This window comes from Nerophis ophidion, linkage group LG06 (genome assembly GCF_033978795.1).
Source record: "Nerophis ophidion isolate RoL-2023_Sa linkage group LG06, RoL_Noph_v1.0, whole genome shotgun sequence".
Classification (NCBI taxonomy): Eukaryota; Metazoa; Chordata; class Actinopteri; order Syngnathiformes; family Syngnathidae; genus Nerophis; species Nerophis ophidion.
In genome coordinates, this window is record NC_084616.1 from 60,745,348 (window position 1) to 60,772,229 (window position 26,882).

The following is a 26,882-nucleotide window of genomic DNA, read 5'->3' on the forward strand; positions in this document are numbered from 1 at the left end:
AACATATTGGGCAAAAAGGTCTCATATTTTTTTTCTACCAAGAAAAGTGCACTTGTTACTAGTGAGAATAATTATTTTAAGGTATTTTTCGGTTCATTGAAGTTAGCTAATTTTACCCGTTTTGGAAAGTCTTGACAAGCCAAATTTTCTTGTTCTATTGGCAGATAATTTTGCTTAGTTCAAGTAAATTACCCCTCATTTTTGTTTTTTGTTTTTCTGGTTTTTCAAGACTGACTTTTTGTAGTGTATTAACAGCTTGCCTGCCCAATCAGGTTACAATATCTACGGATTTTAATGAAAAAAACTGCACACACAAGAAGACGAAGCAGAAGAACAAGGAAGTTACAGCCATGGCGACGCCGTCGACGAGCAAAATGAAGAAATACGCTTGCAAGTTCCAAAACGAATGGAAACAAGAATTTCAGTTTATCCAGGAGAGTTCGAAGGGGTATGTTGCCTGTAAATTTTGTAGAACAGACTTCTCCATTGAACACGGTGGCCGAACGGATGGATATACTCAGTCATGAAAGGTCAGCGAGGCACAAAACGTCCGCAGCGCAGCACCGTTCAAAACCCAGTATTATGGGCCACGTCGCAAAATGGAGACCCGACAGCGTAACTTATGCTTAGACAAATATGGCTGAGCTGATAGCTGGAAGCAACATCCCGTTCTCATTTCCGGATGTCTACAACAAATCCGTGAAGGATATGTTCCCGGATTCGGAAATCGCTCGCCAGTACGCGAATGGCAGAACAAAGGTTACTCAAATAGTGAAAGGTAAGTGTTGTGTTTTTTTTAGTAACCAGCAAGCACAGTACAGTTAGTAGAACAACTGTGTTTTTTTTACTGTGTATTTGATAGGTGCCGTCTGAAATTCAACTATTTCTTTTATTTATATATATAATAAAAAATATCTTTATAGCTAGAATTCACTGAAAGTCAAGTATTTCATATATGTATATATATATATATATATATATATATATATATATATATATATATATATATATATATATGAAATACATATGAAATACTCGAATTGGTGAATTGTAGCTGTAAATATACTCCTCCCCTTTTAACCACGCCCCCAACCACGCCTCCTCCCCACCACCGACCACGCCCCCCGACCACCCCCCAATACCATATTTTCTGGACTCTTAAACTGCTACTTCTTTCCAACACTTTGAACCATGCAGTTTATAAAACGGTCAGACTCATTCATGAATTGAATAGTTTGTATTCAACGAATAATGTTCATACTACATGGAAAAAGACACCGGAAAGGTGTAATATTGTCTGTGCTATGTTGCAAACTTTTGGACGAGTTTGCTCACTGCAAGTGCTGCGGGTTGAAATAGAACTTCCTGCCTCATGCCTTGAACCGGATATATAACCATCCATAGCATTTCTGTGCGAAAGGATTCCTCATTCAGTACTACAAGCAACGTTTGTAAGTTTTACAGTATAACTTAAACAATTCATCCTTACCAAAATGTCCCATGTGTGATGTCTGTATGAGTGTTTTCATGTATAACCTTATACAAGTGTCTGTGTTAGTATTATTAACTTTTATCATCAACTTTTATTATTATTTATTATTATTAACGTGATGAGGTGCCGACTTGTCCAGGGTGTACGCCGCCTTCCGCCCAAATGCAGCTGAGATAGGCTCCAGCAACCCCCGCGACCACAAAAAGAGACAAGCGGTAGGATATGGATGGATATATATCTGCTGATTATAGTCCCGTACAGCTAATATATGTAAAACTATTTTTTCTACTAAAATTTGGTGGCTGCGGCTTAATCCCTGTCATGCTCTATAGCCTGGAAAATACAGTATATAAGGATAAAGACATGATATCAACATTATGCACTATTATGGTGAAAAAAAGTTATTCAAAATTATTTGGAGACCTTGTCGGCTTACAAAATGAAGCGTTTCTGTCTCCTTGGTAATATATAATTTCAGGCCTGCCTGAATATATTTCCGGGGAATAGGATTATTGTTTGGAGTTGTTTGCGGCCCTCGTTTAAAGGGGCCATATGTAATAATTTCATGTCAAATCATCATTAAATGGCCCTGATATGTTAAAAGTCATTAATAAGTCATATTCTTTTCGAATACCTTTATATCGGGATATGCTCATTTAAAAATTTGATTTACAGCCCCAAAAATGTTCTATTGTTTTTATTTCAATGCCCTGTCCTCCACCGTTTGACCAATTAGAAAGTCCGTGATTGTGTCACATCCAGGTTGCCAGTTATGCATCACCCTCTTCGTCAGGCTACTGCCACTGGTAAAGATACCTAACATGTCAGACTTTAGTCAATCTAAAAGGCATAGTTACAATTCTCAACTTATTCATGACAATGCCAGGAACAAAACAAGGATTTGTATTAAGGAATTATTTTGAAAGAAGGCGGAGAAGATTTTTTCATCTGACGCCAAACTTGCTAATTTTCTCTTTGATAGGTAAGTTAGGCATTTGCGTTTTCTTATTACTTGTAATAAATGGAAATGGAAATTTCGTACGTTAACTATATTGTCCAATACAGTCTATGATCTTGTCCAACAAAGCTTGTATGTTCGTGCAATGAATGCTTAGTGTGTGATGCATTGCATGCTAGCCCGGTCTATGACACATTGACATACAGGCTAACGGGGGATATATATGCCCCTATAGCATGTATGTCGATGTGTATTTGAACTGACAGTTACAAATGTTATCTCGACAAATAAAACCTATGTGGATAAAGGTAGTGTCAGTGCCTACTTTATTCTCAATATGTTGATACGCTGAGGAAATAGGTCCTAACACTAGCACGGCAAATTGCTCTCTCTGGTACTGTATGTGCATCAAACACATATGGGGTCGTTTAGCACAATATAATGCATTACATGTAACGATGTTCTACTTTGTGTACTGACATGGTAGTAGGCTATTAGATTTATGCGTTGCATGGTTTTTGCGTAACGTGGGTTGGCTCATCTGCGCTGAAAGATGGTGATGTGCGTACATGGAAGATAATGCAGTGCGTCAGGTTAGATGCAACATGGAGTTATGCTGAACGGAATGTGGTGGTAATTTTACTGTTGGCCTCTGCTTGACATAAAAGTAGGCCCATGTGATGTAAAACACATTTTATATTATTATATATAATTATTTTGATGATAGTCCGTGCGGTCAAACAAGATATTTTAACAGGGTAATGCCAACAATCTGTTCCGAATCCCGACGAAAATATTGCTGCGTAACTTTACAAATACATTTGGCTAATCGACATCATTAAAACGTGGCATGTTTACTTAGTAAATCATTTTGCAAGATGCATAAACAAGAGAAACCTACAATGTCGGGTTCGTCGATTGTCATTTGAAGTTCCTTGGAGTAGGATTTGGATTCGGCTGCTTATCTGGCAACGTCATTCATGGAGAGTGGGAGGGGACTACAGAATGACCGTGATTGCAGTACCATTTCTGGCCACATTACTACATCTGGTAACTTTAATGATTGTCACAAACTAATATAATGACACAATGTATAACTGTGAAATACAATCTAGTATATGTTTTACTACTGTCTGTAGTAAACTGTTCTTTTTTTAAGGGCGAAAATACTCCATTGTTCCTTTCTTCTACTTTAAATCAACAATACAAAAAAGCCTTCCTGACGTGGACCCGATCTGGCCCCTTCGTTTGTTCCCTGCAATATAAATAGAATCCAAATTATACCATTTTGAAGCAAAGAAAAAACCCCAGCGGGCTTGGCTTGGTCAGAAGAATGTAGCCAACAGGACAGAACCAGGGCGCATGCACAGTGGTGCACAATGACACACACAGAAAATCTGAAACGTTGCACCAACAGACACCTACAATTTCTACATGTGCAGTGCAAAATTATGGAAGAAAGCTCAAATATATTGTCAATCTAAAAATGTGTGCACATCTCTGAGGTTTTTAGACGCTCAAACCGATGATTTGTCTGTTTCTGTTGGGCTTTGTCGCCAAATGAGGTGGATTGGAATACAAAAAAGCAGGAGCAGACTATCGTCTCCCCAGAGTAACTGGTAACACAACAAGATGGTAAGACAATGAGACATCCCTGGGTTATGGTGGAGAAAAACATATTTCTTTGATCTTTGAAAAATCCTGGCTTCCATCCTTCCAGTTAGGCCATGCAGCTTCTCATGTGAGATGTAAACAAACCAATATTGTGTTGTTTGTTTGTTTACTGGCTATGTTGCAAGACAGAGATCAAAGGCTTTAACTGAACTACTAGTAGCTGTATGTTTGAACGTGTGTAAAAAGTGAAGAGGAATTTCGCCCGATTGTAGCTGAGATAGGCGCCAGCACCCCCCGCGACCCCCACAAGGGAATAAGCGGTAGAAAATGGATGGATGGAATTTGTATATTTTCAAGGAATTCACATTGATGAAGATTCAGAAAGCATTGTACAGTACAAAATATTATTATTATGAATATAAAAGAAATTGAAAAATTAACCTAACAAACTGAACAAACCCCATAATGTTAATAAGCTTGAACTGATGAGACGACAATGAATTAAATAAAAATTCTGAAAGGATTGTATGCAAGAAAAATAGGAATTGGCAGATAAGACATAGGAATAATATTTATATATTCAAACTTAATTCCATTCCAAATTAAACTAATAAATAACCCACTGACCACACTTCAGTTTTTGGAAATTGTTAGTGTCGATAATGTTAAAGCATCGACGTACTTTTGGATCGAACTGTCAATTCTCAGACTGTTCGCCAAAACTCTTCACTGTTAGACAATTCTGCATCTTCGCCAGCTTCTATTCCAGCTCAAAAGTATTTTGGGATTCATTGCCCAGACAGGTATAAAAGTTTAAAGAGGAATGAATTCCAGTGGTTTAGTTATATTTAAAAGAGAACCAGATGATTGATGGGTGTGAAAACCACCCCGTTAACACTGTAGCCTCTAGGTATATTGGTGGTTTAAGGTTTGAGAGGTTGGCTTCATATTTTCTATATGGACTATGCATCTTCCATCGAGAGGTGGATAGCTGTCATACCTTCCATCCATCACTAATATCTAATCCAACTGTCGATACCCCAGGGCAGGTTTTGCCCTTGCCAAACTCAATATATCTACATAAAACTCCAATCTGTCTGTGTGACAAAAGCAATTACCCTGGCATGCTGTGAGTGAGTCAGAAGACTCATAAAACTAATTAAGTCACATTGTTACACTTTGAATTACTTGATTTGGAGTCAAGTCTCATAAAAATAATTAAGAAAATTGAGTGACGTGGTGATATTTAATGACTATATTTCCACATTATTTGAAAATAGGAAGCCATTTTAATTTTTTCCCCCCTCTGTGGCTTTGTCACCGTCAGATGATACAGACTGGAAGCGGAGTTACAATGGGGTCATGAGTTTAACAAAAGCTGCCACGTCATGTCTCTACCAGTGCAGTAGAAGACCCCTGAAAAGCATGGAGGCTGGTGGCATAGTTTTAGTTTTTTTAAAAAATGGGTATTAGATAAGTTTTTATGTAAGTAAGCGCAAAGTTATTTAGATAAGTATTTAACATTCCTAAATTGGCACTGCAGACAAGTTTTTGGGTTGATAGTGTGGATCCAGGTACGTAAAGTAATTAGAGACATGGGAAATGTTAAGTTAAAGTTAAAGTACCAATGATTGTCACATACACACTAGGTGTGGTGAAATTTGTCCTCTGCATTTGACCCATCCCCTTGATTACCCCCTGGGAAGTGACGAGAGCAGTGGGCGGCAGCGATGCCGCGCCCGGGAATCATTTTTGGTGATTTAACCCCCAATTCCAACCCTTGATGCTGAGTGCCAAGCAGGGAGGCAATGGGTCCCATTTTTTTATGGTCTTTGGTATGACTTGGCTGTGGTTTGAACTCCCAACCTACCGATCTCAGGGCGGACACTCTATCCACTAGGCCACTGAGTAGGTTATGGTAGTTAAGTGTTTAGCCAGAGAAAAGACGATCCAATTGCTAAATCATTTATTTGGAGAGTTTGCATGTACTGAAGTTAGGTTTGTAGGAAGAAGACAGAGAGGCTGGTATTGGTATTTCAGAAAAAAATGAGGTAGGGTAAGTAATGATAACATTAACAAGATCAAACAAGAAGAGTGTAGTTAAGGAGGAGCATAAAATGTCATAAAAGTTGCCATGTCTAGCCTCTGCTACTGATAAACGGCTTTCTATTGTTGCGCCAAGAGAGAATCTAATTATATCCTGGGATTTAATTGTGTGTACAGAAAGTGTTTTGTAACAAGTCCATGTTATTTTGAACCGGAAGCCAATATAAAACACAATCCAATAAAGCTAAACCAACACAAACGTAAAACTCTCAAGTGTTCGCCTCAGGGCCAAGCACAAGCAAAAATACATTATGGAGGTGTTTTGTTTCGAAAAACCCTCCTTAAAAGGGGTTGGTTTAAGTGCCTATTTTTTCAAGACATTTTTTTTTTTGGTGTCCACGCAGGCAATTCCACACAAACTAAGCACATACACACAGGACAAACTACTGTATAGGCGGGTCCAGCAGAAGTCTCCGGGTGGAGTTAAGTGCCTCATGGCGGCTGTAATTTGGTGACTGCTGCCCCTAAAAAAGGAACTGCTTGGCAACTTCATGAGGCGGCCGAGCTTGGATGTGGTGGCAGGATGCAGAGACAAAGTCAAACTAGAGCAGAGAGCCGGGCTGCATGCAAAAGAGTCAAAAGAAGGGTTTGACTGCAGAGTTGTTCAGATGTACTTTCTTCTCATAGATAATGACCCATTCAAAATATGGAGCGGTTCTTTGAGATGGCTGCTGAGACAAACAGGTGGATGGAGACGGACACACCAACCCACAGGGTGGCTAATAAGCAGGCTACGTAAAAGTGGCAGGAAACAGACACGCTTCATTTTCGGTGTCTGGCCAGGGACACCACACTGTTTGCTGTGTCTCTGCACAGTCAAGGTGACTCACTGTTGGACGTGAGGTCACAGTAACAGGAGCGATGGGGCCGCCGGGGGAGGCAGCCCTATACCTTTGAAAAGTCTTTGCATCAGAATAAAACCCAGGTTGCTGACGACAAAGTAATCATTTTGCTATGGTAATATTTGTATTACCTTCACCCTGTGACGCATGAACAGAACAAACAGAGGCTGATTATGACCTGAGACGGACAGAAGCATCTGTTGCTGCTGACAATTACATATCAAGTCTGGTATAAGGAGAAGGGTGTGCTGATATCAGGGTACCGAACGCAAAGAGTAATTATGTCCTTTTTGGCAACAGATTGCGCCATCTAGTGTAAATGTGGACAGAAGGATGCAATCAGAGCAAAGTCAAATGTTTTAGATCAGGCAAATACAGTGGGGCAAAAAAGTATTTAGTCAGCCACCGATTGTGCAAGTTCTCCCACTTAAAATGATGACAGAGGTCTGTAATTTTCATCATAGGTACACTTCAACTGTGAGAGACAAAATGTGGAAGAAAAAAAAATCCAGGAATTCACATTGTAGGAATTTTAAAGAATGTATTTGTAAATTATGGTGGAAAATAAGTATTTGGTCAACCATTCAAAGCTCTCACTGATGGAAGGAGGTTTTGGCTCAAAATCTCATGATACATGACCCCATTCATTCTTTCCTTAACTCGGATCAATCGTCCTGTCCCCTCAGCAGAAAAATAGCCCCAAAGCATGATGTTTCCACCCTCATGCTTCACAGTAGGTATGGTGTTCTTGGTATGCAACTCAGTATTCGTCTTCCTCCAAACACAAGTTGAGTTTATACCAAAAAGTTCTATTTTGGTTTCATCTGACCACATGACATTCTCCCGATCCTCTGCTGTATCATCCATGTATCCATTTTAGTATAAACTCAACTCGTCGTGTTTGGAGGAAGAAGAATACTGAGTTGCATCCCAAGAACACCAGACCTACTGTGAAGCATGGGGGTTGAAACATCATGCTTTGGGGCTGTTTTTCTGCTAAGGGGACAGGACGATTGATCCGTGTTAAGGAAAGAATAAATGAGGCTATGTATCGTGAGATTTTGGGCCAAAACCTCCTTCCATCAGTGAGAACTTTGAATGGTTGACCAAATACTTATTTTCCACCATAATTTACAAATAAATTATTTAAAATTCCTACAATGTGAATTCCTGGATTTTTTTTTTTCATATTCTGTCTCTCACAGTTGAAGTGTACCTATGATGAAAATTACAGACCTCCGTCATCATTTTAAGTGGGAAAATTTGCACAATCGGTTGCTGACTAAATACTTTTTTGCCACACTGTAATAGTCCCATTTTTGAGGAAAGGTAAATTAGTAAAGAACTTGTCACATATATTACAATCACCATGACCATATGTGCACAGGTGAGAGAGTTTAAACTCCAATGCCTGACTACATAAAACAGTTTAGAAATGGTATAATACGGTGAAACTTTATGTGCAGCTTAATATTGCTATGAAAACATTATAGTTACAATTGGATGACTTGAAATGAAAAACAGGGTAATTCATTGTTCCCTACCTTTTGAGTAGAAATATAATATTAATTCCAAATTCCAAGATTGTTGCCTCCCTCTGTGCGTCAGATTATCCTGCAGATTATTGGTTTTCTATGTTCATCACATTCAGGGATTATTACAGTATTTCTCTGTGGTCCTCTGACATCCAGCCTCTGCTCCTCCACCACCGTGTGCCTCTGTGAGCCAAGTCAGGACTTCCAGCCCATAAAGTCAACAAGCCAGCCTCCTTTCTCCCCTTTTTTGGATGGAGGAGGAGGAGGAGGAGAAGTAAGACTATACTCTATTCTGCTTTATAAAAAAAGTGGAAAATTCAAAAACGCAACACTAATTAAATGCATTGCATCTGATCAACACCTTTGGAGCGCTGTGAGTGTTTTGACAGGTTCATTGCTTTCTTCAAAATAAGAATAACATTTACAAAAGCCAGTCAAAAGTTATCGTTAGAAGTCTTACAGTAACTTGCTTAGTATTGTTTATTGTTCAATTCTAACTGAAGGCCAGGCATATCAAATCAATAATAAATGTTAACTTCTTGTTGGTTGTTGAAAAATGTGAAATGTCAGTTATATTACAACCACAAAACTATTATAATTACTTTAAAAAAACAGATGTGTCAAAATGTATATTACTAACAGAAGTAGGGAAGTTATGTTTATACTGGTGTTTTTATCCTCCGTTTTTTTTTTTTTTATAAGCAGATCACATACCTTTAAAATGAGTGAGTCAATCCACATACTAAAATACAAGAATGTGATTTATAAATAAATATGTCAGATGTTGAAAAATAAACTGATTTGATCTGGATTTCAGCTCAATGGTAATAAGATCTTACTCTGTTGAATTTGATACACAAAAATGAATCACATTTAAGATTACCAGACATATGCATGATTGATGAAATCAGATTATGATGCAATTTGTTGTGCTCATTGCTGACTTTAGCCATTTCGGATTTAGAAGATTCTATAAAAATGATTAAAATATAGACTTTTTTTCTGGCTATTGAGAGCCTCTGTTATATTGTAACTGTCCACTCATTGCTCTTGAGATGTGTTATCTTTCCCATCCTTAGCAGTAGACAGTTGTGTAACAGTACTGTAATCCATTGAGGGGACATGGTGTCACATCAAGGCTCCATGAGGACCGTAGATCAATTTTTTTTTCTATATTTGTGCAAGAAAGTGCAGGTTGTAAGACACCGTCCGAATTTTTTCTCTATGATTTTGTTGTGGCAGGATGAACACTGTCACTCATTGGCTTTTTGCAGGTTGCCCGCGCCCTGCAGAACGAGGCAGTGTGTTTGGCGAGCTGTACCATCTGAGAGCTTTTCCCACTTCTTTCAACGGCAGCCACACAAATATTTTCAGCTCACTACATGCCGTCCTTGAGCGCCATTGTTCGCGGCTTTTGAATGTCACATCATGTTATTTACTCACGCCATCTATTTAGATAGTAACTTCCTGTCCTTTTAACAGTGGACTATCCGTTGTTGTCAATCAGCCTGATGTCCTGTGGGGCCTTGGCAGGGAGATAGAGTTTGGATTGAGGCCTTTGCAGATAACATTTTTTTTTTTTTTTGGCTTCCTCTCACTCTCAGTTTGTAGATTCAAGCTTTTGCTGTGCTTCTTGTTTTTATCCCTCTCTCGCTTGCTGTGGCTTAGTTGATTATAGTGTTGGTTTGCTGCTCGAGGGCTTGGCATCCAAATTAAACTTTTTTTTTCTCTCTCTCCTCTGGGTATCCACACATTAGTGCACAGTGCGTCCACTTGTTAGCTCTAAATTACTTCAGTGGCAACTATACAGGAAACTTTTCTGTCTTTGTAGCAGTGTTTTTCGGCAACCTTTACCACTCAAAGAGCCATTTTGACCCGTTTCACAAAATAATGAAGACAACGCGAGCCACAAAACTCTTTTGAAATTTAAAATGAAATAACTCAGCATAAAAAGTTTCGTTTTGCTTTGTGCTATGTGTAAACCAGGGGTCTTAGACACCCGGCCCGTGACTTTTACATGAATTCCGCTTGACAGCATTACACTTGTCAAACCTCCCAAATTTTCCGGGAGTTTCCCTGATTCTCAAAGCTGCCATTGTCGCGAATATCTGCTGATGGTCACCCATATAACAATAATAAGGGCGTGCTATGAAGCCACTGCCTTTGACGCCTTCTACAACATGTACAAACAGCTTACCAGCCGAGTAATATGTTATGTGTGGCTTCCACAGATGGACGTACACGACTGCAAGGCATCGTTTTTCAACAGCCATACAGGCCACACTGAAGGTTGTGATATAAACAACTTTAACACTCTTACTAATATGCGCCACACTGTGAACCCACACCAAACAAAAATGACAAACACATTTCGCGAGAACATCCTTACAGTAACACATTATAAACACAACACAACAAATACCCAGAATCCTTTCCATCCATGACTAATCCTGACTATATTATGCACCCCGCTAGCACCAAACCCCGCCCCCCTCAACCGACGCACAGAGGGGGGCATAATGTAAAAGCGGCGCAATGACATGTAGAGGACGTTAAAAGTAAAGCCATCACGGCACACCCTCAATATTGTAGTCTGAGTGAAAATCGTAGAATGTTAGGCCCGAGTGATGTCCGGGAGAGGCACCAAAATCCGGAAACCCCCGAAATAATTGGAGGGGTCGGCGATTATGCAGATGAACCACATCAGAGTGGGCAAAGAGCCGCATGCGGCTCCGGAGCCGCGGGTTGCCGACCCCTGGCCTAGGTGATGGTGAGCAGCAGGGGAAATGTTCATTATTTTTGTCTAACACTCTAGTATTCATGTTCGAACAATACACAAACTTACAGCTAGGTGGCAGGGGGTGTTCAAATAAATCAACAAGCTCCCAGTACTAACCATAGGGGCCGATCTATATTTCTGCCAGTGGGTCCTCGGACGGGCGGTAAATCTGACGCTACTTTTCTGAGGCTATGTCTACACTAAGCCGGATAATCTCTTAAACGATTATTACTTAGCCTAAGCCCCGTTTCAACCACACTAAACTATCGTTTAAGGTTCCTCTCCACGGAAATGTTTTTACATGGCGCAGTGCGCCGTGTATTTCTTGAATTTCCAGTCCTTAGCTTTGTAGGGACTCATTGATCGTTTACAAACTGAGTTTGGGGAGAAAGTGACGCCAGGAAGACCGCGCTCCACACCGGAAGTGCCGTCAGGAGGAACGCGCCACAGCCAGCTTCATAATAAAGCGGTTTCGTAACTCGGAGCTAACCACTGGAAATATGAAGTGGAGTCATCCAGACATGCCCGTGTTTCCTTCCATCTGTACAGACGCTTGTGGACATCATACATGAATACCTTAAAGGCCTACTGAAATGAGATGTTGTTATTTAAATGGGGATAGCAGGTCCATTCTATGTGTCATACTTGATCATTTCGCGATATTGCCATATTTTTGCTGAAAGGATTTAGAAGGGAGAACATCGACGATAAAGTTCGCAACTTTTGGTCGCTTTTACCGGAAGTCGCAGACGATGACGTCACCCGTTGATGGCTCCTCGCATCCTCACATTGATTTTAATGGGAGCCTCCAACAAAAAGAGCTATTCGGACCGAGAAAACGACAATTTCCCCATTAATTTGAGCGAGGATGAAAAATTCGTGTTTGAGGATATTGATAGCGACGGACTAGAAAAAAAAAAAAAAATCTAGTTAAAAAAAAGAAACGCGATTGCATTGGGACAGATTCAGATGTTTTCAGACACATTTACTCGGATAATTCTGGAAAATCCCTTATCTTTCTATTGTGTTGCTAGTATTTTAGTGAGTTTGATAGTACCTGGTAGTGGGAAGGGTGTGTCCACAGGTGTCTTGAGGCCAGTGTCTGATGGAAGTCGATGGCAGCTGTATGGACGGCACAAGCTCAGCTGATCTCCGGTAAGTGGCGACTTTTTACCACAATTTTCTCACCGAAAAGTGATGGTTAACAAGTGGTCGGGAACCATGTTCACTTGACCGCTCTGATCCATAGTAAAGTTTCACCTCCGGGAATTTTAAACAAGGAATCATCGTGTGTTTGTGTGGCTAAAGGCTAAAGCTTCCCTACTCCATCTTTCTACTTTGACTTCTCCATTATTAATTGAACAAATTGTAAAAGATTCAGAAACACAGATGTCCATGTGTGATTATGCGGTTAAAGCAGACGACTTTTAGCTGTGTGTGTCAGCATTCCGCGACGTTTTCAACAAGACACTTCACAGGAAATTTAAAATTGCAATTTAGTAAACTAAAAAGGCCGTATTGGCATGTGTTGCAATGTTAATATTTCATCATTGATATATAAGCTATCAGACTGCGTGGTCGGTAGTAGTGGGTTTCAGTAGGCCTTTAAGAGAAAACGACAACAACACTTCTCAGACGGCAAGAGAACTTTCGAAGGTCGAGGTCAGCTGTGATTCTACTTACCGAAAAACTTTGTCCATTTGTCGAAGGAGAGTCAACGAGAATGCTGGCTCCCGTGTATGTGATAAAAAAGGTAGCGTGTGTTTTGTATCCGTCGAGGGAAGACTACGGAAAATGGCGAATGCTTTTGGACTGGCAAAGCAGACTATCAGTTATTCTCTGCCATGTATGTCACGGACTCAACATCTAGGTCCAGAGTATCTAAAGTCAACAAAAAGGAATGGACAATGAAGGTGAAGGCAAAAGAGTGAGGAGTGTCCTGACTAGATATCTAGATCCATGGATTGATTGTTGTAAAATGTTTTTTGTCACATTGTGTACTTTTTTGTCCAATTAAGATTTGATTCATTTATGATGGCTCAGGTGTGTTTCACTTCAATAGGGCCCCACAGCAGATTGAAATACCACAACACTGGATATTGTTGAGATAAGTTAAATTTAAAAACTTGCACATGAAGCAACACTGGAGGTGAGTTTGATGACCATTGTGTGTGTGTGGACAAGGATTAGGTTAGGTGGGATTTACCCTGGATAACCTTAGTGTAGAAGTGGCCTCAGCATGTGCGTTTTTTTACTTGTTGGTGAGAAAGAATTCGCTGTCAATCCCTCGTGGGTGCTCAGCATTGTCTGTTGGTGCTCGGGCTCCAAAGAACCCACGGGATCAGCGCCTATGGTACTACCCACTAGTAGTAGTAAGTACACAGGAACACATGTGTACTTACGAGTATTAACCAGTAAAAGTAGTAAATACACAGGAACACATGCGTACTTACTATACCACTACTCAGTAGCAGTAGTAAATACACAGGAACACATGTATATTTGCCACGACTATCCAGTAAAAGTAGTGAGTTGTAAATACACAGGTGATTATGAGCGTGTGAAGGATATGTTGAAGGAGGCTTTCAAACAAAGGCAGTTTCTCTCTGTGCATTTCAGCACGGCCCCGCTAGCTGGACGTAAGTTTGGATGACTATGGGGAGGCTTTTCCAAAATATGACAAACAGCCAGAGATGGTAAGACTTTCTGGCTGGATTTCACCCAGCTCTCCATGCAAAGTGTTATGGGAAGGGGGCTGCAGACGTGACAGAAGCATTGATCTTTGGGCCATTGTGAACGCACCAGGCACACCCGTAATGCCCTACTCCATCCCGCATAAAGTTGTGAATTATAATGACCATGTTACTGAAAATCTTGTGCATGCCTTGTATTAGCTCACTAGAAAAACGGACAACTTGCAGACAGAAGTGAAGGATTTAAGAGCACGCACAGGTGAAGCCGAGTGCAGCAGTCGTCACTTCTCTTTTGCTTGGGTTTGGGGCGCACAGGAAGCAACATCCCTCATGTGGCTGTGCTTATGGCAAATACAGCTGCGGGTCCAACACCAGGAACCTCCGACTGGACAAGGGCATGAGGGGCTGGTCTCCGAAGATTAGGCGCCAAGATGAATACGACCGCAAGGAATGTCTATGAATGTTTTCATTCATCCAGGTCACTGTAATCTTAGGGCATTCAATGGATCGCAACTGAACTGCTTGGTTTGTCTTGGAAGACGTTTATCCTCTCATACAAGTACGCTTCATCAGTCTAGTCTCGCGGCTGGTGCCATAACCCCTAATGTTTATACTCAAAAACCAGGAGGGTGGGCCTGGGCAAGGATGGTTTTGCCCTATCGTAGTGGGAAAAGCAACTGTTTTGATGCAAACAAGCAGTCCTACTGTCAAAACCAACAACAGTGATTGAAGTGTAACTTCCCCTCGATACCATTGAAGTATTGTGTGCCAGAACAATCGCTGTGGATCGACTACTACCAGTCCAAAATAGTCGGAATCCCCCACGTAAGCATTCCATTCAGTTGTAAACAAATGGCATACATGGCATACAGTGACCAGAATCATTATAACTCCTGTTATTTGTTGGAGGCTAAATTGTAGAGGCTGTTAGGAATGATTCATCATCATCATCATCATCATTTATTTTTATTCCTTTCATGAAAATGCATATTTACAAGCCACGTACAATTGACACTGTCATTCTTTTTTTTTGAGGCTCCGCGGTGTCTTGACTGGGTGAGCAGGTGTCGGACACCTCAGTCACCTTGGACGTATCATCGCTCATCCATGCGGACTGGACATTGGCCGAGAGTGGAGTCGGCTGTCTTGGTTGCTTTGTTGGATCTGCTTCTGTCTCTGGCCATGCTCCCTCCTCCCCAGCGGATGATGGCGTGGAACACCGCAGAGGCCACCACAGTGGATATGTTTATTTTACTTTTTATTCATAGCTGTATGTAGAAGTGTCTGCTTTTATCTGCTGCTTTAATGTCTTTAATGTCCTTTGTGTTCTTTGATGTTTGATGTTTCCCTCTTACACACATGTAAGAGGGATGTGTACTATGGCTATGAGTTGTTCTTTTCCCTTGGCCTCAGTCTGCACCCCCACTCCAGGGCCTAGGCTAAGACCGATTTTTTATTTTTTTATTTAATTTTAATCTTCTATTTTTTTTTTCTACCCCCCCTTGTTTACCTGTATGTCATCTTTTTTGTAAGGGGCGCTGGAAGCCGGCAGACCCGTCAGCGATCCTGTTCCGTCTCCCTGTAATGTTTGTCTGATCTTGAATTGGATTGTGCTGAAAATTTTAATTTTCCTGAAGGAACTCTCCTGACGGAATAAATAAAGTACTATCTAATCTAAAAGATGGAAGAATTATATTCTTATATTTATCTGCCCCTTTTTTTAACACAAATTACAGTATTTTAGATGAATTATAACTGTTCCCTCCACCAACACCCGAACTCCAACATACTTTTCCATTTTCCTTTAAGCACTTTCACAATGACACGTCCAATCTAAATCAAAACTCAGTTTGATATAATTTCAGTTTTCTCTTTTTATGACTTTTTTTAAATACAAATATATTCTTACAGCTTTTTAAGTCTTTGTTTAGAGAATTCCATGCTTTCACACCAACAACAGACAAGCACATTTGTTTCAAATTTGTTCGCACTCTTGGATGTTTAAAGTCATACGGCCTTCTGTGGTTCTCATCTTCAGATGTGAACACAAATAACTTTTGTATGTCCTTCGGAAGAACTTTATTTCTCGCTTTGAACATCATTAATAGTGTATTCAATTCTACAATGTCTTTTAGTTTTAGTAATCCCGACCTAATGAAGGGTGGATTTGTATGGTCTCTATATCCTACTTTAAAAATGATTCGAATTGCTCTTTTCTGTGAAAGAAATAAAGGCATTATGTTGCTATGATATGTATTTCCCCATATTTCTGCACAATAATTGAAATAAGGTAGAATAATTGAGCAATATAACATTCTCATTGTGTTGTATGGAAAACTATATTTAACCTTGTTCAAAATAAATAAGCTTTTAGATACCTTATTTTTCACATGCATTATATGAGCTTTCCATGTCAACTTTTCATCTAAGATGACCCCAAGAAATCTGATTTCAGACACCTTCTCAATTTTCACATTGTTTATGGATAAACTAACTTCTATCTTTCTTTTATTACCGAATACCATATACTTAGTCTTTTCCAAATTTAAAGATAATTTATTTATATCAAACCACAATTTTAGTTTAACCATTTCCTCTTTAATATTATTGGCTAAAATTTTCAAGTCATCTCCTGAACAGTATAAATTTGTATCGTCTGCGAATAATACGCACTGTAAAATTTTCGAAACCTCACAAATATCATTTATATATAAAGTAAAAAGTTTGGGTCCTAAAATCGAACCTTGTGGAATTCCACATTCAATATTCATACATTCTGACCTATGATCATCGATCTCAACATATTGCTGTCGTTGATGTAAATAACTGGTTAACCAGTCCAGTGCAACTCCTCTGACTCCATAAGTATATAATTTAGAAATGAGAATTTGATGATCTACAGTGTCAAAAGCCTTCTTTAAATCAATGAACACTCCTATTGTGTATTTATTTTGATCAACTGCAGTTGTAATCTCTTCAATAATGTTCATGATGGCCAAGCTCGTAGACCTGTTTGATCGAAATCCATACTGATTTTCATTTAATAATTTATGTTTTTCAATAAAACAGTCTAATTTATTAACAAACAGTTTTTCAAGCACTTTTGAAAATTGGGATAAGAGAGATACTGGTCTATAATTACCAAATGTATGTTTATCTCCGGTTTTAAATATAGGTATAACCTTAGCAGTTTTCATACTGTCTGGGAAAACCCCTACTTTAAAAGAACAATTAATTATATAATGCAATGGTTTAATGATGCAATCAATTGTGTTTTTTATTATACTCATGTCAATGCCCTCATTGTCTATTGAGGTCTTGTTTTTTAGTTTGTAAACCACAGATAATATTTCATTCTCAGTCACTTCACTAAGAAACATTGACTGCATAACCCTATTTTCCCTTTTCCAGACATCCCCTGATTGATCATTAGCTCTAGGTATTTTGTTTGCTAAGCTAGGTCCTACATTTACAAAGAATTGATTCAATTCATTGACAATTTCATCTTTGTTTTCAATGAACATATTATCTTTTTTAAAACATCTAGGTAGTTCTGTTCGCCTTGTCGTATTCCCTATTGCTTTATTTAAAATATTCCATGTAGCCTTTATGTTATTTTTATTTTCATGCAACAGTCTTTTGTAATATTCCCTTTTTGCTTGTCTCAATATATTGGTCAACTTGTTTTTGTAGTTTTTATATCGTTTTTCAGCATTCTCTGTTCTTGATTTGATAAACTCCTTATAAAGTCTATTTTTCTTTTTACATGCATTTTTCAAACTGTTTGTCATCCAAGGTGCATTATTTTGCCTTTGTTTAGATCTGCATGGAACCTCAGGACAATGCTTGTTATACAGAGTAATATAATGTTTAAGAAAAGAATCATAGGCAGTATTTATATCGTCTGTGTACACCTCTTTCCACTCTTGTTTTAATAGGTCATCCCTAAAGTTGTTAATATGGTTGACACTTCTTTTCCTCTTAAGTATTTGATAGTATGTTCTTTTAGGGAATTGATAGTCAAATATTGCAAATATAGGCAGATGATCACTTATGTCATTTATCACTAACCCAGTAGTGATGTGAATCCCTAAAACATTTGTAAAGATATTGTCTATTAAGGTTGCACTAGTTGTGGTTATTCTGCTAGGCTTTGTAATTAATGGGTACAGCCCTTTTTCATATAATATCTCTGAAAAATCTGATGTTTGTTTATGTGAATCCTCCTTTAGAAGATCAATATTATAATCTCCACAAATTACCTTAGTTTTATTTTTATTTAAACCATTAATCATTTCCTCTAATTTATCCATGAAGGTTTCCACTTTTGATCCTGGTTTTCTATATACACATGCAACAACAATGTTTCTGTTTTGTTGTAATTCTATCTCAACAGCTACACACTCCAGTAAATCATTTATGGCCATTGTCATACATTTAACTGGTCTGCATTTAAGTTCATTTTATATATAGAGGGCCACCCCTCCTCCAGTCCTATTGTCTCTGTTAGTGACATACAGATCATAGTCCTTTAATTTCAGATCAACCTCCTTGTCTTTCTTTATCCATGTTTCAGATAAAGCAATGACTTTAAATCTACCTTTAAGGGACTCTAAAACATCTTTGATTTTAGCAAAGTGTTTTGGTAGACTTCTACAATTAAAATGAATCAAAGAAAATGTATTTTCTATGCTTGCGTCATCAAGTTGTTCCTCAGTATAATACTGGCAAGAATCCTTAACATGCTTAAATATATGAGTCTCTGGATCCACTTCATTCTGAAAATCAAATGTGCCACGTTCTGTGTAATCAACACTTGATAGGGCTTTAGTCTTGAAAGAAAGAGTCATGAGTTCCTTACAGGAGATCCAATTATCAAGCAAAAAAAGAAAAAAAAGAAAATGAAAAATGCACTCACTATGTTCATTTGTACTGATCCAGGTCTTTCAATGTTCTCATCACAATCACTTTGGCTTGTTCTGGTGGTCCGTTTGTCCGGATGAAAACTTTTCCATTCCTGGTCCAGGTCGATTGGATTTTATTTTGCTTTTTGAGGATCCGGCCTGTCCAAGCAATTTCCGCATTTTTCTTTGTCAGGTGCTCATTTAGTTAAACTCCAGTGCCTTTAAGTTTTTTAGCTGCCTTCAAAATGTCCACTTTGTGCTTTCTATTTGCAAACGTGATGATGACTTTAGGCTTGTTTTTTTTGTCCTTACTTGGAATAATGTGACATGCTGATATGTGCTGACTCTCCAGAGGAATATGTTTACTCTTCATGTAGCGTACCACTTGTTGCTCCAAGGTGTCAAGCTCCTCAAATGGTGCATCCTCACCATGCTTGTCATCAGGTGGGCCAGCAACCCGGGCATAACTCCGATGCCTGGTCTCCAGGCCGGTGACCACAAGGTCATCAGTTCTGGAATACTGTTCCAAATCCTCCACTCTTTGTTTTAAGAGCTCAATCCGTTCATTCTTGTGTTGGATGATAGCCTTTAGCTGCCTGATCTCCTCCATGAGGCCTGTCAGTTTCCTCTGTTGTTCCACCACTTCACTGAGTTCCCTTGACATAAAGTTTAGGGAATCTTTAATTCCCACCATTTCAGCTGCTAACTTTGCATTGGTAGTCATTGTTCTTTGAGCAGTCTGGACTTTTGTTGGATGTCAGTGCAGTTTGATGATTTTAGTGGATTTCATTAGGCCTTTCAGCAGAGAGAAACAGTTGCAGCCATCTTGCTGATTGAAGTGACAGTGTCGCAGACCACCCCTTCTTTTCAAATATGGTTTTTCAACCTTGACATTGATGACTTCTCTCACTTCTGTTTTGTACCATCCATCCTCCTCGTCCAGTATATGTACACGTTTGTTATCAAAGGAGTGCTGTTTCTTCAAAAGGTGCAGGTAGACAGCTGAGTCTTGGCCTGAAGAGTTCTCCCGTCTATGCTGTGCAATGCGTCGACTTAGTGGTTGTTATGTTTCCCCAATATATGAATCGGTGCATTCATCATTACACTGGATAGCATACACCAGATTGTTTTTGTGGGAGTGGGGCATCCGGTCTTTTTAATGCACCAGTCTCAGGGTGTTGCCTGGTTTAAAGTGTACTGGGATGTTGTGATGTGTTGTGTTGGTTAAAAATGTTTTCAGACAGACCTGACACATATGGAATGATAATCACTTGGTGTCTGTCACCCTTTTATTACTCAACCACTCTGTTCTTGTTTCTTCTGGAATTGGATGCACTTTTCACAAACAACCAACTGGTCAAAACCACAGAGTTTATTGTTCAAGACGCATTTAAGTTCCTGCGGGACACTCTCTGTGCTGAACCAATTATGAGACGTCCAAACTTCCACTATTGTTTCATTCTTTATACAGATTCTTCACTTGCGGCTGTCAATGCAGTGTTGGCGCAGGATGCTGATGGTATAGAGAGAGTCGTGGCGTATTCTAGTTGTTCCCTCATGGCAGTTGAACGTCGGTGGTCTACATACGATTGGGAGTCGTAGGCTCTTTTATGGGCCTTTATCTGGGTTAATTGCTGCCACGTGTCGCAGCAATCACTTTTGTGATTGTGCACTAAAGTGGGCCTTAGTGTCACAATGCAATTAAATGCAGTACAGAGGAACCCAAGGATGCAGATGGACGGTGAGTAAAACAGTTATTTTACTTAAGGAAAAAGTACTCACAACAATGATCCAAACAGGAGATAACAAAAAGTGACGGTGCGAAAAAAAGAAAACAAAATGAGCACCATGGAAAAAAATAACAAAAGCTAATATACAAAAGTAATTAGACTTGGGTTGGCGCTGCAAGGTGTGCAAACTACCACAAAACACCAAGCTGGATGGCATTGGGAATTGTCAAGAAGGTAAGCATCAAAAACTTCAGGAGCATAACAGTCTTCTGACATGGAGAGTCGAGGAGTGGAATTTGCCGAGTGCCATCCAGCTGTCAAGGTGCCGCTTAAGTTGTGTCGGGAAGATTGGACACAGCTGTGCACATCTCACAACTCCGCCTACAAGAAGAACTCTAGGGGGAAGAATAAATGTAAGAGCCAGGTCTACTGCACCAACAAAGGAAAACTGAACATACAAACCACAATGTGGCAGCAGGCGGTGACACTTTACATACTAATGCGGATGCTATTTCGCGCAGGCCTGTCCCCAATGCAGAGTGTCCGCCCTGAGATCGGTAGGTCGTCAGTTCAAATCCCGGCCGAGTCATACCAAAGACTATAAAAATGGGACCCATTACCTCCCTGCTTGGCACTCAGCATTAAGGGTTGGAATTGGGGGTAAAATACCATAAATGATTCCCGAGCGCGTCACCGCTGCTGAACCACTGCTCCCCTCACCTCCCAGGGGGTGAACATGGGTGATGGGTCAAATGCAGAGAGTAATTTCGCCACAACTAGTATGTGTGTGACTATCATTGGTACTTTAACTTTAACTTTAATGCAGAGTTGGTGGACGTGGATTCCAGACTTTCATACACACGGCTACTCATGGATGACGCCCCCATTACGGTGTGTGTGGTAGAGACCCCCACCGGGGCCCCTGCGATGGACTTTAGTTTCAGCCTATGGTGCCAGTTACCTTCTGACCTTCGTGTATGCCTTGTATACCCTCTTGTATGGACCAGACCTTGATGGTTAACCTGTCTCGCAAAAGTTCCGATGGAGGTTGAAGAATGCGATCCGGGGTTTAAAGAGACTGTGGCATGAGTTCTACCAACTTTCTATTGTTGATGGACATTTGTGTAGAAATGTGAAGCTGTCCGAGGAAGAGCAAATGGCACAGGTTGTGGTTCCGGCTGTAATAGTGTCAAAGGTCCTGGCTCACTTGCATGGTACTTCTTTGACAGCTTACCTTGCCAAAGACCAGGTCTTGGCAGGTGGCCGAATTGCTTGTTGTTGGCCTAGAACTGGCGTGACCATTGTTATGCCCGTCAAAGGAGGAAGTCCACAGTTCACATCATGGCCCTAAGAGGACTTTACATGGGGAGTAGCCTTTCCAGCGTATTGCAGCCGTCATACTTGAGTTACCAGTCAGTTGTTGAGGACTACTTCACTAAGTTGGTCAACCAAAATGCCATCTGTAGTAAGAGGGCCGTCACCTTAGCTGAATGCTTCTTTCAGAACTACAATCTGGAAAATGAGGTGATGGAGAAGTTGCATACTGATATGGGGAGAAAGTTTGAGTCAGACGTGGTGAAACATCTATGCAGGATTTGGGGGGTGAAAAAAATCTAATACAACACCCTACAATTCAAAGTCAGATGGTATGGTCGAGAGGTTTAATAGGACTCCTATTGATCAGTTAGCCAAAACGTTCCTGTCACATAATGGGGAGTGGGACTGTTTCTTGCTACAGGTAGCCTTTGCTTATAATATCACTGTGCATTGCACACCTTACATCCTCACTCAGGGCAGGGAGGCATGGACACCAGTTGAGGTGGTGCAAAGCGGCTTGGAGCCTCGGTCCTCAGAAGACTCTGTTAGCTCTCTCCTCTGGCATTAGGGCACAGTTTTTGGCAAGGCTCAGGACAACACCATTGTGGCCAGCAGGATGCAAAATACTTTTTATGACGCCAAGGTAAGGTACGACTCGTATGAAGTTGGGGAACTTGTCTGGTTGAATAACCCCATGGAGAGCCGCCGTAAACGGGCTTTAGATTTATGTTGTGCGGCGACGTATTGAAACTTTGAAACTTTTATTAGTAGATTGCATAGTTCAGTTCATATTCAGAACAATTTCCCTTGTGGATCATTACATTTTTTCTAAGTCTAAGTTTGTCTAATATTCCGTACAATTGACCACTAAATGGTAACATCCGAATAAGTTTTTCAACTTGTTTAAGTCGGGGTCCACGTTAATCAATTCATGGTACAAATACATACTATCAGCATAATACAGTCTTCACACAAGTTAATCATCATCTCACCATCCCTATGGATAGGGATGGTGAGATAGGGGGTCACTCATCAGATTAGTAGCCTGTTTTGCAGATCATTCACTATGACCAATTGCAGCTTTACACTTTACTTGTAGCGTATCCCTTGCCAGGCCTGAGAGAAGACCTATTTCTCCTTCCCCACCCACTACATGGCAGGACATGGTTGCTACACCCAGTAGCCCTTTAGGAATGTTTCTTTATGGGGTGGACTTGAGCAGTGTTTTGGAACCAAGTTTGGTTCTGTTGAGTTAGACTCCCCTGCCCGGACTGTTGTCATGGCTATGTCACGGGTGGTAGGCCATTAAAACCTGTTTATTTGGAAGATGATGTGTTTTTTTGTTCGACAGTTTTATGCATGTTTTTAGTATGTTTTATACAATCTGCATCATGATTGTACTTTTTTCAAACAACAACAAAAAATGTAAGCTTCAAGAGTGGTCATATGCCTTACATGCTATATGGAGAGTTTACAGATGTAAACATGATATTGTGTGTCTTTTTTCATTCATTTTGCTTTGGTATATGTTGAAATGTGAACATTAGAGGACTGACATCATTAGAGGGCAACAGTGTTGTTGTGGCGGGATCTCCAGAGAAAACTAAAACAGGAGACACTCGCTCCAAAACCATAATCAGTTCAGTGATTTTTGTCATTTAAAAGAGTACCGTATTTTTCGGATTATAAATCGCTCAGGAGTATACGTCGCACCGGCCGAAAATGCATAATAAAGAAGGAAAAAAATATATATAATTCGCATTTTTGGCGATAATTTATTTGATAAAATCCAACAAGAATAGACATTTGAAAGGCAATTTAAAATAAATAAAGAATAGTGAACAACAGGCTTAAGAAGTATACGTTATATGACGCATAAATAATCAACTGAGAAGGTGCCTGGTATGTTAACATAACATGTTATGGTAAGAGTCATTCAAATAACTATAACATATAGAACATGCTATACATTTACTAAACAATCTGTCACTCCTAATCGATAAATCCAATGAAATCTTCTTCATTCAAACAACTCTGCCAACTCTAAAGGTATGGGCCGCTTGCTCTTGTTGTTTTCTGCTGCATATTTCACTACATCCAGCTTGTAATCTGCAGTACATGATTTCCTTTTCGGTGCCATTTTTGTTCAGCCTTTCTCAATTTTGATAAGTTACCGCCAAAGTTGAAATGATAATTTTAATAGCTACGGCAGTAGCATATAGTATATAGGTGTTAGCATCCCATGACCCAAAATGCACTTCTGCCATGACCCTCCCCCACCGAATTCTTATTGGTTGACGTGTGTGTGACGATTGCTGACATTTTCTTCGTCTCTTCCGCGAATTAGATAGATAGTATTATTTAATATTTTATGGTAATGTGTTAATAATTTCACTATGAAAAAAACTCTGATTTATAATCCTAAAAATACGGTATTTCTACAGCTCGGACGCTTCGGAAGTAATGGAAAAGGTTTGGACAGGAATGAAATGGTAAAATGCAGTCATTAGCCGTATATGTAAAAGATGTAACCCACGCAGTGTTGTACAGATAAATAATTGAAAAATATCAAGTGCTCAATTATATTCAATTCAAGGGAATTGTGAAAAATATGTGAATGTGAGTGTGAATGTTGTCTGTCTATCTGTGTTGGCCCTGTGATGAGGTGGCGACTTGTCCAGGGTGTACCCCGCCTTCCGCCCGATTGTAGCTGAGATAGGCGCCGGCGCCCCCCGCGACCCCAAAGGGAATAAGCGGTAGAAAATGGATGGATGTATGGATTTTGGCCCCCAGGGAGGTCATGACGGAAACTATTTGTGAAGCACAGATGTATAGCATGTTGTGACTGATACGGAGCAACACTTTTGTTGAAGAGAAAAGTTTATTTGTGGCTTACATCTAAAACAAGTTTTATTAGGGAACGTCTCATGGTTACATTTGCACAAAAAAGAAAGAAGCAGAGCTTATTTATATCATAAAATTAAACCAAAAAATTATATTATTCAGCACTTTTCATACACAGGCAAGTTACAACACAAAAGGCCCGATTTACTAAGATCCATATATCACAAGCTCGACAGCGTGTGAAAAAAAAAAAGCATGTTCTATGAGTGAGCGTGTTGTAATGTACTAAGACTGCATGGGCAATTGAAAAGTGGTGCAGGCCGCCCTTTTTAAATGAGGATTTTGCATGCATATGAGATTTCACCACGGAAACATTTTTCTGCACAATCATGTTATTACGTTCCTAACTGTGTGCAATGTGTTGAACCAGCAGCACACATCAATCATCCATTACACGTTTTCTGAATCGCAAGCTGGACAACAGAAACATACGCACAGTGACACTTCATTCTGTGCACGAGGCTGTGGATCGCATCACCAGTGTGTTCATGCAGCTGGAATGACTCAAACGCAAGGAAATGCAAAATGAAAGATGTCTTTTAATCTAGGAGATATATCATAGTAATATATTTCCTACATCTACACTGGTTTAAAAATGTTACTTAGATATTGGGTTTCACTATGTAAAGCGCTTTGAGTCACTTGAGAAAAGCGCTATATAAATATAATTCACTTCACTTCACTTCACTAAATTAAAAGCGCCAGCAGACACCAAAACACATCAAAATGCATCATTTAATTATTACAGCAGCAGTAAAATTACAAAAGGATTTTGCCGAATAGACGATCTGTCTAATATATTTTATTTCAGAGCGTCCAAAATATGTTGACACACACACATAGGACAGAGGATTTTTTCAGCGCAAGCACTGATCATGCAGGCGTGTGTGTGTCTGTGTCAGTTTGCGTGTCTTTTTCACACGTGCCAAACAAAACGGAAAATAGAGCTCCAAAACAGTGATGAGTGTTGATAAACCAAATTGCGTGTGCTTAATAATTATGTTTGCATTTTTAGGTATCGTGAGGGTTTTGATGACCAGCATACATTTTGCATAAAAATGAAGACATAGACGCAAAATGGATTGCACGCCTTATTCTGCTCACTAACCTGACACAATCCACTTTGCAAACGTTTAGTAGATCAGCTTTGCACATGTTTTAGCACACGCAAACTATGTGTCCTGAGCTGAGGTCATGCAGCAACCTAATGATTTATGTGGGTCTCTATTTTATTTTATTTTGATTATTACATCTGAGTTTGTGTATTTTATTGTACTTTTTTTGTCGTAAGTTGGTGCTGTCTAACTTTTATGTACATGATTTGTATGGACCTTGCTGTATAATGCCATCAAACTGCCAGGGTGTCACGCCTGTGAATCTGGTTTTATGTTTGATCATGTTTTGTTTTGTTTTGTTTTTGGACTCTTGCTTCACGTTTTGCATTCCCTGGTTTTGTTTGTTTCCATGCCAACCCATTGATTTTCACCTTGCCATCCTAGTCACGCCCCGTCCCTCAGCTCTCACACCTGTTTTCTCATTACCACTGGGGGGGGGGGCTGGGGCTGGGAGCTTGTGGGTTGGTTCTGCCCGGTGCGGTTCCAAGCCACAGCGGCCAGCACGTCCCCCACCTCCAGTTTTTCGGCCGATTAAGCCGCAGCTTCCAGCAAGGCCACCTCATCCAGCTCCAAGATCAAACCAAACCCCACGTCAAAGTCAATGTCCACGTCCACGTCAAAGTCCAACTTCACGTCAAAGTCCAACTTCACGTCAAAGTCCAAGTCCAGGTCCAAGTCCACATCGCCAAGTGCCCCCAGTGGCAGCTCCACGAAGCCAAGTGCCCCCAGTGGCAGCTCTACGTCGCCAAGTGCCCCCAGTGGCAGCTCCACGAAGCCAAGTGCCCCCAGTGGCAGCTCTACGTCGCCAAGTGCCCCCAGTGGCAGCTCTACGTCGCCAAGTGCCACCAGTGTCAGCTCCATGTCGCCAAGTGCCCCCAGTGTCAGCTCCACGT

General features: G+C 40.1%; 1 protein-coding gene across 1 annotated transcript in view; it reads right to left on the reverse strand.

The window, feature by feature from the left end:
* bgnb (biglycan b) overlaps positions 1–8,763 on the reverse strand; it is a 32,634-nt gene extending 23,871 nt beyond the window's left edge. Inside the window, exon 1 of the mRNA XM_061904461.1 lies at positions 8,557–8,763. The gene's annotated coding sequence lies outside the window, so the exon portion shown is untranslated. The remainder of the gene's footprint in view (positions 1–8,556) is intronic.
* Between the last annotated feature and the right edge of the window lie 18,119 nt (positions 8,764–26,882).